Source organism: Pinus tabuliformis, chromosome 4_1 (genome assembly GCF_031772625.1).
Source record: "Pinus tabuliformis cultivar Carrire ecotype Pingquan chromosome 4_1, CPIR1, whole genome shotgun sequence".
In the NCBI taxonomy this organism is placed as follows: Eukaryota; Viridiplantae; Streptophyta; class Pinopsida; order Pinales; family Pinaceae; genus Pinus; species Pinus tabuliformis.
This window is the reverse complement of record NC_142303.1, coordinates 255,612,682-255,625,592: the sequence shown is the minus strand read 5'-3', so window position 1 is coordinate 255,625,592 and position 12,911 is coordinate 255,612,682. Positions and strand designations below refer to the sequence as shown.

The 12,911-nt window shown below is 28.4% G+C and overlaps 1 long non-coding RNA gene across 3 annotated transcripts in view; it reads right to left on the bottom strand.

Annotated features, from left to right (window-relative positions):
• Positions 1-8,922: 8,922 nt before the first annotated feature.
• The window catches only part of LOC149175243 (uncharacterized), a 124,580-nt gene continuing 120,591 nt past the window's right edge, over positions 8,923-12,911 (bottom strand). Inside the window, exon 4 of one of the 3 annotated variants that reach the window (XR_016258537.1) lies at positions 8,923-9,108. This is a non-coding gene — a long non-coding RNA (uncharacterized LOC149175243). Of the gene's footprint in view, positions 9,109-9,249; positions 9,453-12,136; positions 12,540-12,911 lie in introns of those variants that run through there. The other 2 variants (XR_016258536.1, XR_016258538.1) reach the window with 2 other exon arrangements.

Below are 12,911 nucleotides of genomic sequence, written 5' to 3'. Positions count from 1 at the left end.
GTAATGTTATGAGTACGTCTTAAATCAGAACATATGTTTAAACTATTCATATGACTTTACCCAAAAGTGAGATATAGCTTTGGGGCACAAGTTGGTAAGATTCATGTGTTTGCATCCTCTCTCTTTATTTGTGATCCATTTGATTTTATGAATAGTTATCTTGTGGTGGTGGATTTGTGTGCAAGGTACAATTCCCATCCTAGTATGTTCTACTGTGGAATGATAGGATATATGCAACCACCTTAAAATTATTCAACTCTGACTCCATTCTACATGTAGAACTATTTATTTATTTATTTTGGATTGGTGAGTATGGCACATTTGATATCAATTATATTAATTTGTTTATTATCATTGAGAGGGATTCTCTTAATTTTGCATATCAACATATGTATAAGATCCTTGAGAAGCCCCCATGCTTGTTAGTTCTATCTAGCCATGATTTGATTATTTTATCATTGAAGTCGCCTCAGGTAGTCAATGTCATTGTGTATTCCCTTCCTACGCACACAGTTGTAACAGACAAAGGCACTAAAGTAGTAACTAGTGTTCCCACTGATTCAATGAATGATTATATGGCCTTCTCGGATCTAAAGTTAAAACACCCCCTCAAGTCACAGTTCCTTGTAAAGGATGAATGGGTTTTATCATTTAATGTAATACCTATAATTAACACTTCAAAGTTCAAGGATTAGTCTTCTAAAAAGTTGTGTGTTGATTTCAAAATAAAAAGCCCAAATGAAAAAGGAAAACTTGCAAAGAAAAATATATTAACTTATCCTATATATTTCATAGATGGAACAATGATAGTGGGGGAGTTCAAGGGCACAAAATTTCAAGAAGCAAGACCTCTAATCAGGAAAATTATTTTGGAGACAAGGGAGTTAGTCATGTATAGGGAGCTTATGAAAAAATGTAATCTCTAAGTGAGGTGATGAATGTGTTATGGCTTATACCGACCAATGGTGCATAAATTATGGTGAACCTGAGTGAAAAGAAAATGCATCAGAGCTTTTGACCAAGATGGAGTTGTCAGGGAAAATTTTAGATGATAATATTTACAAGTGGGCTAATTTTCCATGCTTTTTCCAAGAAAAGGATTCGTAAATTTCCATTTCCTTTTAAAAAAATTCACCAAAATTTTATAGTAGACAATTAATTTAACTTAAAAATCGCAATTTTTTTATAGAGGGTATACAAAATTATTGGAAATTTGAATAATTTTACAAAAATATTGCAACACATTTTACAAATTTCATATTATGGATTATTGAGATTTGCCAATGTTTCTAAATTTTAAGATAATTTTTCATCCTCAAAATTTTCCCCGGGAGTTGTATTATGATGAGGCTAGGCATAAATTTAAGCATACATTAAGTTGGCTTAATCAATGGCCATTTTCTATATCATTTGGCCTTGGAACAAGAATTTAGGGGGATGGACAATTTCTCATTGAGTCATTATCAAATTCTACGATAGTTATGGCCTATTACATAACTTCCCATGTTTTTCAAAATGGGGGCATTATTGTAGGAATGTTTATCTAATAAAACCATAGAAAATGACAACTCATGTTTGGGATTACATATTCCTTGAGGGATCCACAATAAAAAATTCCCTGATATCTCTTGAAACACGTGAAGAAAGTGTTTGAATATTGATATCCTTTTAATTTGTGAGTATCTAACAAGGATTTAATTTAGAACCATATGATATTTTGTATTTACAATCACACTTCCATATTCCCTAAGGATAAATAACCCTGTTCATTTATATTCAATGCACACTTTATGCCAAATTCGGAAAAAAATGTCAAAGTCTATAAGAATTCAAAACATTACAAGAGGCAATAAAAGACTTCTCTTTAAATGTCACTCAGCTTTCTTTGGCTAGTGTAGGAGATGGCATGGATGATACCAATTTTGTTTATGAGACTGTTAATGTTGTGATTCTCTATTTGATAAATGAGATCGCATGAGGATATGTGAAAATTTGAAGTTGGATTACACTTTTGGTCATTTTTTGAGAAAAAAAAATATCAATTTTAGATTTTTTTCAACTTTTGGCAAGCCAAAGTAATTTTTCCTTTTAAAATTTCATTTTACAGTAAAATGAAAACTTGTTAGAAATTTTATTAGCTTTCTATTGCCTATTTGTAGATTTTTTTTTATTCACATTTGATATGTCAACTTAACTATTGTTTAACTGTGTGTTCTTTAAAAATCAAACAATTCATAAAAAGTCATGTGTTTTGGCACCAATGTATTCTTTGTTAACCTTGAGTTTTTGAAAAAAGAAAAATGTGTTGCAAAAATCTAGATAGACTCTACTTCGATATGGCTATATTTACGAAACCAACAGATGCACATCATAATTACTAGAATTTTTTGAATTGAACCAATATGAAAAAACTATAGATTTTGAAGATGTTTAACATAGCACCATGTTTCTCAACATATTAGTTAAAAAATAAAAATCTAAAAACTACCAGTTAAAGGCTACAGACCAACGTAATGCACCATAATTTTTTCATATTTTTTCATAGTGTATTTTAGAAGATACAAAATTTTGATTTCACTAAATCATAATGACCTTCAGATTTTTTTTACACACATTTACTAGAAAATTAGTTAAAATTAGCAAATATCTATGAAATTCCATAAAATTTATATCTACTAAAAATAGGTTCAATTCTGCAAATGTTGGTATTGGTTCCAAAAGTAAATTCACCATATTTGATAGATTTTAACCATTATGAACTTGGAAAAAGGTGATCAGAGCCAAGTTGTTGTAGAGTTAACTCGGCCAAATTACTTTTTACCCTAAATAGACGTTAAAATAAATGGAAAAAAAAAAATTGGCTCAACATTTTGAAAACTTTGGCCGAAAAGCATATCCATAATTTCCGTCGGTTGTAAAATTAAAAGAGTGCAACCCTCCGATATAAGTGTTTTGGCCAAACACTATAAATAAACTTGGATGAAATGTTATTTTCACATTCACATTCTTCATGTGCAGATTTGCATTCCAAATATGTTTGAATCTAATTTTTGGACAAAAAAGAATTTGGGCTCGATTTTTAAAGTGAGTTTTTTGGGCTGAATTTTGAAAGTAAGTCTTTTGCGCTGAATTTTGAAAGTGACTTTTTTAGGCTTGATTTTAAAACTATACATAGATTGAATTATCATGGGAAATCAAAGAAATTATAAGAGAAAATATGATCAAATTAGAAACATTGATGCTCGTAGAGAATACTCAAGAAACTATTACAAAAGAAAGAAGGAAGAAGACTTAAATATTGAAAGGGAAAATCAATCTCAACAAGAAGTTGTACCAAGTACATAAATGTAAATATTATAAATGATATTTAAAATTTTATAGTGTATTGTGGAATTTAATTTCTATTTAATGAATTAATTTGAAAAATATTTTGCAATGTAAACATAGAGAAATTTTCCTCATAACATTGACGATGAGATTGAAAATGTTGAAGGACAAAGTGAAAAAGAAAACTAACCAATGATTGATGATGTTGTTGAAGATATTGAAAGAGATTCAAGTGAAGAAGTTGAATCACCTTTAGATATGTACATACATGTCATGTATTATTGAAATTATACATATTTATTAGTTTTAAATTTCATGAGCTCTATTTTTTAATTCAATTATTTAATGTATATTTATACTCATTTACATTAAATTCTCATATGTACAAATGAAATCAATATCAATGATGAGATGTTAGAAAATGTTGACACTGGCTCATATGGAAATAAAAACACTAACTATGTTATACAATATCGTGTTAAGCTCATTATTGATAAGTTCTTCAAAAATGAAAATGTGATAGTTCAAGCTCAAATTTTGAGAGGTCTCTTAACATCAAAGAAATTAAAAGAATCTACAACACTATTGGGTATTCAAAAATCAACGAAATATAAAAAGGCAAAAAAATGTGTGATTCAAAATATAAATATATCTCTAAAATCAATTGGAAGATATAAAAAGAAAAGTGATCTAGATGCACGTAGATCAATACAAATGGCAGTGGTTTCATCGTTTGGTAAAATCTATGGAAAAAGCATTAAGGAGCTCATGAAAAACATTGCACAAGCATAGGGAGTTCTGATTACAAATTGATTCAAATGATGAGTTTGCTTGTTCGATAGTTATTTGTAGGCAACCATACAAACATAGACTTCGAGAAGATGTTAAAAAATAATATATGAATATTGGATGAAAAATTCATGTGTTTGACCAAAATGAAGGGATGTGATCCATCAAATAATGACATAAAATCAGTATGAAGAACATGCAAAACATATCTTGGGCACCACTCAGATAGAGTTGTTCAATAAGTTCATAGAAGTGAATTGTGGAATTAATGTCTTAATCAATGCTTTTATGCAACAAAAACCATGATATGTTAAACCTATCACTGTACATGACACTTGATTTTTTCATTATCATATGTAATTTCAATTATATTATGACACCTTCCTTAATTTTGGTAAAATATTTTTGAAAAATTCACCTCCTCCTTCCACTATAAATGATTTCATATTTGAAATCCTAGGTGGAAGAGAAAATCATGAATTATTTTACCAAAAGAAATGTGTTGGTGGTAAAAAATGTGATCATTGTGGAAATTTGACTTTGTTTCATGAAAAATATCCTATTGATATGAATGATCAATCACTGTCCAACATAAAAGTGAAATGGAAGAGATATGAATATATCCATACATCAATTGGTTCAAGTAGTAGTACAAGTGCTAAAAGGATTGATTTACAAGAAGAAGAAATTTATGTGATAGAGTTTTTGAAGAATTTTGAGACATAAATTTATAAATACACCAAGCATTCTCATAGAGCTCAATGGCAAGACCTACAATTCAAAAAATACCGTGAAATTTTTCCACCAGGGACCATTTTGTCAATAGTTGATTTTGCAGAAAATTACACATTTGTTGCACAAAATGAAATACAAAGTGAATATTATCATTCTAACCAAGTCTCTATGCTTTTCAATGTTCTATACAAACGTGCTGAACAAAACGTTGATCATATAGAAAGCACTAGTAAGAACCAACATGTTTCTAAAGAATATCATTTTTATATCAGTGATGATCGTACACATGATACACATTTTGTAAAAAAATGATTTTAGAAGATTTATGACTCATGAAAGGTCATGGAATAAAATTCAATGAACATTGGATATGGTCAGATGGATGCGTAGGTTAATTGAAATATTTGAGATCATTCATTTGGTTGTGTCATCTTCATATGAAAACTAACATTAAACATTGTTGGAATTTCTTTGAGACTGGTCATGGAAAAGGAGAACATGATGGTGCAGGGGCATGTATAAAATGAGCACTTCGAAGACATCAAGTGAACCACTCTGCAAATGGACTTGTCTCAACTGAACAAGTTGTTCAATGGTGCATTGTTGCGCTAAGCTATGAGACTAATCCATCAAGGCAAGTATGCAGGTATGTACATATACATTAACTCAAGTATATATTTTTAATATATGATCATTTTTATTAATTTTCGAATTTTAAACATTTATAAATTATATAGTTTAAATAATTGATCAATGATTACCTTTGATATATAAATTTTTTAAATAACATATTCAAATTCTTGTTTGAATTTAATATAGGTTTTTTTGGCATATTGGAGTCCAAGATGTAGATAGATTGATTACATATGAAGATGAAATAGTAAAAGGGACTCAAAAATTGCATTCAATTGAAACAAAAGAGTACCAAAATGCATTTGCATTTGACAAAAGAAACAAATCTTTCTTTTTTCATGTTTGCATAGAGGACACACAATTCAATGATGTTTGTGAAAACAATATGTATGTAAAATCTTGGAAACATACAAAACTTAATACAGAGGGGAAAATATTGCTTGCAAGCTTTGAAGAGATGGAATCATAGGAGACTATAGTGTCATCTGAAGGTGGTTGAGTTTTTGATCTTGATAGAGAAGGTAATAGTTCAATTGATTTCAAATGATATATATATATATATATATATATATATATATATATATAGATATAGATATAGATATATATATATATATATATATATATATATATATAGATATAGATATATTATGTTTTTAAAATCATTGTGTATAAGTATCTAGATAATAGTTAAAATATAGATCTAAATAGATAATAAAATCAAGTACATGTTGATAACTAATTTCTTGTTAATTATGATCTGAATTTACACTTTTTTTATTATGCAGGAGATGTTTTTGTTGTAGTTTCACCCATTAACAACATATAAAATGTCAAGTATTATTTGATGTGGTGCACTGAACGAAATATGAAGTTATTGGAAGACTATGATGATAATAGTTTTATATATGAAAGAGGGTCTATTATGCTGAAAGGATATATTTTCCAAGAAACTTGTCAAACTGAGAGTCATGTTTACTTTCAAGACTGTCAACCCAATGCCATAATTTGTCAACATAGTCACTTGGTGTGCGCAACGTGTATAAAGTTGATAGAAGTTGAATCAAGAAAAAATCAAAAGTTAAAAAATGGATAATGTCAAAATTTTACCAAGAACAGATTATTGAGGATGGCATTCTATTAGAATTTTTTTAATTGAATTGTCCAATAATATCTTCTCCTTATTCATCTTTGAGAAAGAGTGCAAGTAGATTGTTAGCCTTTCTTTTTGTGCACTCTTAAGTTGTTCATTCTAGCTAACTTACTAAGTATTACAAAACCGTTTTCATGAATATGGTGGCTTTGTTGTTAATTTAAAAAGAAATTCATACACACAAAACCTATTAAAACTAACAATTCATTTTCCACGCATAGTATTTAATATTTGAAACAATCATAAATGCTTTAATGCAACTTTTGAGATTAATGCAACTTTAGTTGATTCAACATTGCAATTTTTAATTCTCAATCTCTAAGCTTTATCAAATTTCATGAAAAATGAAATTTAGTATTTGAAAGTAGACTTTAAGAAAAAAAGGTACAATTTAGAATGTATGTTTTATAATGCATTTATATAGTATGTTTGCATTGAACAAATTCACAAAATCTAAAATTCAACCCAAGTCCTTATTATCTTTTACTAACATTATAAGAATCATCATGCAAAATTTACCAACTAAATGCAAATTTACAAACATTGCTTCATATTCATGAAGTTATATGTAAAATCTTTAAGCATCAAACCATGCATCATGCAAAATGTTACATGTTTTAAATAATGTTTATTGTTGATTAAACTCATAAACTATAACTTGAAACCTTACATCGAACAAAGAGTTGGAAGTTAACTAGAACAACCAAGCAAAGGTTGATCCATAAGAACTTTGGTGGGTAATAATGAAATCCAAAATGGCATGAATTCTACTTATCATTTAATTTGAAGCATGGAACACTTGAAAACATGGTATGGGGAAATTGTAACTATTACAAAGGGTATCAAAAGTTGGGTAGAAACTTTATATTAAAATTTAAAAATATAAACCCACATCCATAGTAACTCTTCTATACAAGATGATGATCTATTCATGAATGAAAAATGATATATAGTTATATGATTGTTTTAGAAATCTACGCCATTATAAGATTCATCCAAATGAAAAATGTAGCATGTTTTGTAATTTGGAATTTTACTATTCATTGAACAAAGTTTGTCAAAACAACTTTGAACAAAACCTAAGAATAATCTACAAGCATTATAAGAATCATCATGCACAGCATACCAACTAAATGAAATTTTTATTTTATTGCTTCATATTCATGAAATTAAATGTAAAACCTTTAAGCATCAAACCATGCATCATGCAAAAATGTAGAATGTTTTATAATGCAATTTTATAGTATATTTTCCTTGAAAAACTTTATATTAAAATTTAGGTATCAAACCACATCTATAGTGGCTCTTCTATATAAGATGATGATCTATTCGTGAATGCAAAATTTATACCATATTTTATAATGCAATTTTAAGTTATGATTAAACATTTTAGACACATACACCATGATAAGGTTCATGAATGAAAAATGTACCATGTTTTGTAATTTGTAATTTTACTATTCATTAAACAACTTGACAAAAGAAATTTGAACAAAACCTAAAAATCATTTCAAGTAACATTATAAGAATCATCATGCAAAATGTACCAACTTTAAAAGAAAATTTACTTTCATTGCTTCATATTCATGAACTTAAATGTAAAACATTTAAGCATCAAATCATGCGTCATGCAAAATGTACCATGTTTTATAAAGCAATTTTATAGTATTTTTCTTTGAACAAATTTGCATTAAAAGTTAAGTATCAACCCACATCCATAGTAGCTCTTCTATACATTATGATGATCTATTCGTGAATGCAAACTATATACCATATTTTATAATTCAATTTTAAGCCACGATTAAACATTTTAGACATCTACACCATGATAAGATTCATGAATGCAAAATGCACGATGTTTTGTAATTTGAAATTTTACTATTCATTAAACAACTTAAAAAAACAAATTTGAACAAAACCTAAGAATTTAATCTACTAACATTATAGGAATCATTATGAAAAATGTACCAACTAAATGCAAATTTACTTTCATTTCTTTATATTCATGAACTTAAATGTAAAACCTTTAAGCATCAAACCATGCATTATGCATAATAAAGAGGTCAATTTAAAATATGTCCAAAATTTATATCATTATAAAAGTAAATATAATAAAAAGTTGTCAAATAATTATCTTCTACTAACATTATAAGAATCATCATGCAAAACGTACATAAAATCCAAAATTAGCATATATTAAAGATCAATTCATAATAAAGAGTTCTATTAAAAATATGTCCAAAATTTATATCAAATGTTATACAAGTCAATATAATAAAGTTGTCAAATAAAAATATGCATCAAAGAGATCACTTCATAATAAAGAGTTTTACTTTAAATATGTCCAAAATTTATATCATGATAAAAGTAAATATAATAAAAAGATTGTCAAATAAAAATTTGCATCAAAGAGAATCTCGTTGAAATATACGATCTACCAACTTCCTCATGCTCTCATCAATATCATGGGTGTCCTACACAACATGAGTAATATGCATATATACATAAGATTGTGTAGTTTAAAATTAAATTTGAATGTTTTAATATGAAATGAGAATTTAATCATCAAAACAAAATTATAAAAGGTTTCAAATTTCATGCAATACTTCATTGTGTTCCCCTTGCATTGTGCCCTCATCGATGCCTTTTACAATACATGTACATGTATATATTACAATTTTAAAGTTGCACATGAAAATGTATAAACTCGCAATATTAAAAAAATTGTTACAACTTTTTCAAATTGTATAGACGACCCTATCCCCACAGCTGACTCCATCGCTAATGTCTTTCAAGAAGTGAAACTATCTCCACAAACCTAAAATTCAAAAAGTTTAAAACTGTAGTATAGAGATCTCATTTTTTAATGAAACTTGCTTCAATTTATAACAAAACAAAAGTGAAATATTCAATACTTTTGACAAGTGAATATTTGACACATCTCCTAATGGGGAGGAAGAGAGCGGAACTGTGTCGAGAACGCCAAATGGAATCAAAATTTGTTAACATTTACTTATATATGTAATTATTTATTTTACAAATATGCCTTCCCAATATCGATATAATAAAAATTTAAAATAATAGTATCAATGTGAGCTCTTAAAAAAAAACTAATATCTGTCAACATATCTTGATTAGAACTTGAACTCGTGTCCATGATATTATCTAAATTTTTGTTGTTCAAATGACTTAACTACAAATGGTGAACATATGATACATTTGTGTTAGATTATATCCGAATGTCTTTTACAAAATGCATGTGAATCAACACTAACACATACATTAGATTACATTAAAATGTCCACCCTAAACATTAACACATACCAATACCATGCCCTCTCCCTCGTGACCAATTAGGCCTTACCAGCCATCTTAACAACCCTTTGAATATGATTTAACCTCTTAAATATTCATATTATCTATATCCTCATCTAATTTATATACAAAATTAGCACGTACACTAGTTCATGCTCTTTGTTGATTTAGACCAACATCAATTCTGGTCAATGCAATCTGTTTGTTGTCTTTAATGGCATCCCTTTCTTCTCAACCAATCTAAGAAGTGGCATTAATCTCTGACCGTAAAGTTACTAGACATGGAGGTTGAGGTACCGAAAGTGACAGAGGACGAGGCAATTCAGTATTCCTTAATGCACCGTTATGTTCATATGTATGACCTTTCCCAGTACCATAAAATTCAGATGGAAGATTAGTATAATTAGGTCTCATACCCCAAAAGAATTATTCATAAAATAATTTTTAAAAATAATGTGGAACCTCATCATTCCATGGCAGGTTTCCATACGTTGCAAGGAACCTATCATACAAATGGTGGGTTATATCAGGGTGCTTGAAATATAGCACCTTTAACATATTTCTTTTCATCCCTTATTTGAAATTAAATATAGATTTTAAATGTGCTTTTATAACCATTTTACTTACTTCAGCCCATTTATGGGGACCCATCACTGTTTCCTTTCTATGCCTCATCATATCTACAAATAAATCAGTTGTTGGTCCAAGGTTCTTATAAATAACAAGAAATTAACTTAGAGAGTGCACATCTATTTCTAAGTTTTGTCAACTCTCTACATGAAGCTCCAAAATCGCAAGATCTTTCTTCAATTTTGAATAATTATTTATGCATCTCTATAACTTACATTATTGGACATTTTTTCTAAGAAAACTCATCAGGAATTTCGCCTACATTTTCTTCCATCAAAATTTTCACCCCCTACTTCAATATTTAATTATATAAATATAAAACATGTGAATTTATTTACACACATGAAAGATAGACATGTACGCGTTTATGTACATACAATTCATTTAGATGTAAAAATTTGTTTTAACATAAAAATTATAAATTATACAATTTACCAAAATGATGAGGATCATGACGATCCGATTGAGATTCATGACCACTCAGAGATAATTGAGAACCATCACACCCAAGAACATGAGTTCATTGAGCTTGTTGACCACTCTCATGTGACGACATAGTGAGAGATTCTTCTAAAAAAATGAAATAATAATAAATTAATTAACTTAATTGACAAAAATCTATTCAATATATGTACATGAACATATGGTTCTACCTATTTATCATTTAAGTAAATTCACATAAACATATATACACCATACCATTATGATGTGAATTATAGACCTCCATTGATTGATCTAATACTCTCTTCAAAATAGTGAGAGATGCTCCTAAAAAGGATGGAATTTATTATAAATTAATAAAGCTAAATTGAAAAGAAATCAATTCAATATGTATGTACATATGATTCTACAAATGTCATTTCAGAACTTACACAGACATATATATATACCACTATCATGATGTGACAAATGATGGCCCTCCCTTGATTCATATGATACTATCCTTGATCCATGACCAATCTCATTGGTATGCATAGAAAGTCACCCTCTAGTCAGTGCATGAGACTCAATTGATTCTCTATCCTGTTTACACCTTGAAGAATTGGGTGGTAACTGCTTATGTGATGATCCAAGCCCTCGATCCATATATATATATATATATATATATATATATATATATATATGATATTTTAAAAAAACCCTAAGTTACCTCATGGATTTAAAAATGTTTGAAATTACTATTTAAAGATATCAAGAATTCAGAAAACTAATAAGACAAATAAATGTGACTATCTAAGGGTTTCTTCAAAATTATTTGGTGTAAATTCTTCATTTCAAATATACTCAAGACTAAAAACACAACCGTTGAAGTGCACATTTTGAGAATTAAATACAAAATTTTCTAACATGTCAAATTCACCGAGTTGTGCTTACATAGTGAGGGCACACTTAGTATAGTATTGAGAGAAAGACACGGTCATTAAAAACACCACATTTATAACTAAAAAATGCACACATATTAAAGATATCTTACAATGTCCATCAATAAATTTTGATGGAGAGATTCTTGACACCAATTCATCTTTTACACACAAATCTTGAATTGACATTGCCCCATACAATATATCACTAGACATCCTATTAACATTTGCACAATATCTTATGCTAAATTATTGAAATTGACTAGCAATATTTTTTTCTTCTCCATGTAGTTGTTTTAACTTCTTCTTTTTGAATTGGTACACACCTTTCATCTCATTGCAGACAAGTTTAGAATTGGTGAAGATTACAATCCATTGGATCCATACTTACTAATTGTTCCTAAGCCTTCTCTCAGTGCAATATAATATGCTTCATTGTTTGTTTCCCTTACAAGTACATTAATTTTCCTTTGGAGGACTTCGTTCGTCGCAATATTGTATAGCACATAATTAATCATGATTTGTCATGGATTGGGATAACAAGAAACTTCTATGCATAATTCCCATTTTTCAACCATGTTTAATCAATTTTTTGATCCCTGTAAAAAACAAATTCAATAAAATGAATAATATATTTATTTTTTGTAAATGCCTTAGATTATGGGAGAATGATAAAAAGTAAATATATATTATGATGGAATGATGGAATATTACAAGATCTATTGTAATGAACTACCCCAATAGAATAATAATGATAGTTTACAAATAGATGCAATTAGGAAAACGTCTTTACAAATGTTCTCATGTTGGAATGCACAAGAATAACATTCAAACACATGATACACTACATTGATTTTCGATGATGAGAATATATTTTTCATTATAAAAAATTAATGTTATTTTGTTATGCTCTTGACCTATGAGAAATTCAAAATACCAAAAATATGAAGAAATATAGCGTAGAACACAAA